Raw genomic sequence first — 3597 nt, 5'->3', positions numbered from 1 at the left:
TGCAGGATTCTATAGGAGGTTTATAAAGGATTTTTCAAAAATCGCAAAACCTCTAAGCAATCTGCTAGCTGCTGACACACCATTTGTGTTTGACACAGAGTGCCTGCAGGCGTTTGAAACGCTGAAAGCTAAGCTGGTCACAGCACCAGTTATTTTTGCACCAGACTGGACATTACCATTTGAGCTAATGTGTGATGCCAGTGATCACGCCATTGGTGCAGTGTTGGGACAGAGACATGACAAGCTTCTCCACGTCATTTATTACGCTAGTCGCGTTATAAATGATGCCCAGAAGAATTACACAACCACAGAAAAAGAATTACTTGCAGTGGTTTACGCCATTGACAAGTTCAGATCATACTTAGTAGGATCAAAAGTGATTGTGTATACTGATCATGCTGCTCTTAAATATTTACTCACAAAGCAGGATTCAAAACCCAGGCTCATCAGATGGGTGTTGCTTCTGCAAGAGTTTGATATAGAAATAAGAGACAGAAAAGGGACAGAGAACCAAGTGGCTGATCATCTGTCCCAGATAGAGCCAGTAGAAGGGACGCCCCTCCCCTCTCTTGAGATCTCTGAGACTCTTCCGGATGAGCATTTATTTGCCATTCAGAAAACACCATGGTTTGCTGATATTGCAAACTATAAAGCTGCAAGGTTCATACCCAAGGAGTACAACAGGATACAAAAAAAGAAATTAATTACTGATGCAAAGTACTACTTGTGGGATGAACCCTATCTCTTTAAGAGATGTGCAGTCGGAATAATCCGTAGGTGTGTGCCTAGAGAAGAAGCACAGAGGATCCTATGGCATTGCCATGGATCTCAATATGGAGGCCATTTCGGAGGTGAGCGAACAGCCACCAAGGTCCTCTAATGTGGCTTCTATTGGCCAACTCTAGACTCAGGCTATTCCCCGGGAAATTGAAATCCCGGTGGAGGGGACCATACGTGATTACAAGTGTATCACCATATGGTTATATGGAGCTTCAAGATATTGATTCTGATAAGAGGTTCATTGTCAATGGACAGAGAATCAAGCACAATCTTGAAGGCAACGTTGAGCAAGAGTGCTCAAGGCTGAAGCTAGACTAAAAGCTCAGCAAGGTCCAGCTAAAGACAATAAAGAAGCGCTTGCTGGGAGGCAACCCAGCCATGGGGCATCAATCCTCTAAGCATTTTTGCCCTATTTTTATTTTTATTTGTTTATATAGAGTTCATTGATAACAAGGTAAAGAATCAATTGCATAAGTTCACAGGGTTACAGAAGGAATCTGCACACAAAACAAAGAAAAAAGAGCTCACTGGCAAGAAAACGCCAGTAAGAGCCTATTTTGGGCGTTCAGCGCCCAAAAGGGGCAGCCAGTGGGCGCTGAACGCCAGTAAGGATAGTAATCTGGTGTTCAACGCCAGAAAAGGGCAACAACTGGGCGTTGAACGCCCAGGAGAGCAGTATTTGGGCGTTGAACGCCCAAAACAGGCAGTGTTTGGGCGTTCAAACGCCAGGATGGCGGGGAGGAGGTAAATTCAATTTTTCTTCATATTTTTCATTTTAATCTTAATTTTCATGCTTCAATTCACGATTTCTTGCATAAACATGTTAAGAACCTTGATTTCTAAAATCCCTAATTTCTAAAGACCCTACCTTAAAAATATCAAATGTATCTTAATCCATAAGCACAAACCCTCTTTTGCAAATTCAATCCAACTCTTTTTCAAATTTTCAAAACAAATCTATTTTTTTCAACTAATATCTTTTTCAAATCTCCACATTATCTTTTTCAAAATCTAGATTTATCTTTTTCAAAAAAAAATTTTTTTCATATCTTTTCAATTTTAAACTATATCCTCCCTTATCATATCTTTTATCTTATCTTTTCCAAATCAATCTTTTTATCATATCTTTTCAAAATTTTTGAACCCACCCCCTCCCTTTATATATGGGTTCGGCCTCCCTCCCCTTCCATCAACAATTGCACCTAGCTCTCCTTCTATCCCTCTCCTTTCTTTTCTTTTGCTTGAGGACAAGCAAACCTCTAAGTTTGGTGTGTTTATCCGCGATCACTAAGATCATGGCTCCTAAAGGAAAACAACCCACTCCAAGAGGCAAGAAAGAGAGCGTTCCAAAACCACTTTGGAATCAAGGGAAGTTCTTATCTAAAGAACATTCAGACCATTATAACAAAATAATGGGTCTGAGATCAGTGATCCCGGAAGTTAGATTCGATCTGAAAGAAGATGAATATCCGGAGATCCAGGAGCAAATTTGAATCAGGAATTGGGAAGTCCTAGCTAATCCTAAAACGAAAGTAGGGAGGAACATGGTTCAGGAGTTCTATGCTAATATGTGGCAAACTGACAAGCAAAAACTATCTGGGACTGCTTTCTATGACTATCGGACCGTGGTCAGAGGAAAGATTGTTCATACCCATCCTGACAGGATCAGGGAGATCTTAAAGCTACCTCAGCTGAAAGATGATCCAGACTCCTTCAACAGGAGAATGATGAGAACAGACAAGGGCCTGGATAAGATTCTAGAGGACATATGTATCCCTGGAGCCAGGTGGACCACCAACACAAAGGGTGTCCCAAATCAACTCAAGAGAGAAGATCTCAAACCAGTCGCCAGAGGATGGCTGGATTTCATTGGGCATTCTCTGTTGCCCACTAGCAACCGTTCTAAAGTAACTGTTAAAAGAGCAGTGATGATCCATTGCATCATGATGGGAAAAAAAGTGTAAGTTCATCAGCTAATCTCAGTTGAACTCTACAAAATTGCTAACAAAAATTATAAAGAGGCCAGGTTGGCTTATCCAAGCATGATTTCTCTGCTCTGCAAGGACGCTGGAGTAAGGATGGGAATAACTGAGTATATCGCAGTTGAGAAACCAATCACCAAAGCATCAATGGAAAAACAACAAGCACAGGATGATCCCACCAAGAAGAAAACACAGGAATTTCTCCCAGAAATGCCTCAATCTGAATACTGGGAGTATCTTGAGACGTCTGTTACCAAGATACGGGAAGCTATGGAACAAATAATGAAAGAACAGAAGGAACACAGTCAAATTCTTACCTATATGTTTAAAGAACAAGAGGAGCAAGGGCGTGACTTAAGGGAATTGAAGCGCCAGAAGTTATCTCTTGAAGGACCAAGCACCCCACAGATCAGAGGAACATCCACTTCCCAGAACAAAGGTTGTTAAATTCCAATTTCTGCTTTAACCCTGTGATAGTGTCATTATAAAAGTTCACCTTAGGAGTCATATAGTAGTAATTAGTATCTATTTTGATTTTATCTACAATTAAGCCATAGTTTCTTTTTCTCATCATCAGCAAACATGAATAAAATAGTAGATCTTTTAAATAAGAGGCAATAAAATTTCGAGTTTTTAAGGAGAAATTCTAATTAGTTACATGTGGTGGCAATACTTTCTGTCTTCTGAATGAATGCTTGAACAGTGCATATGTCTTTTGAATTTGTTGTTTAAGACTGTTAAAAATGTTGGCTCTTGAAAGAATGATGAACATGAGACATGTTATTGATAATCTGAAAAATCATAAAAATGATTCTTGAAGCAAGAAAAAGCAGCA

Source organism: Arachis ipaensis, chromosome B01 (assembly GCF_000816755.2).
Source record: "Arachis ipaensis cultivar K30076 chromosome B01, Araip1.1, whole genome shotgun sequence".
Taxonomy (NCBI): domain Eukaryota; kingdom Viridiplantae; phylum Streptophyta; class Magnoliopsida; order Fabales; family Fabaceae; genus Arachis; species Arachis ipaensis.
The sequence above is the reverse complement of the archived record's forward strand: the minus strand, read 5'-3'. Positions refer to the sequence as shown.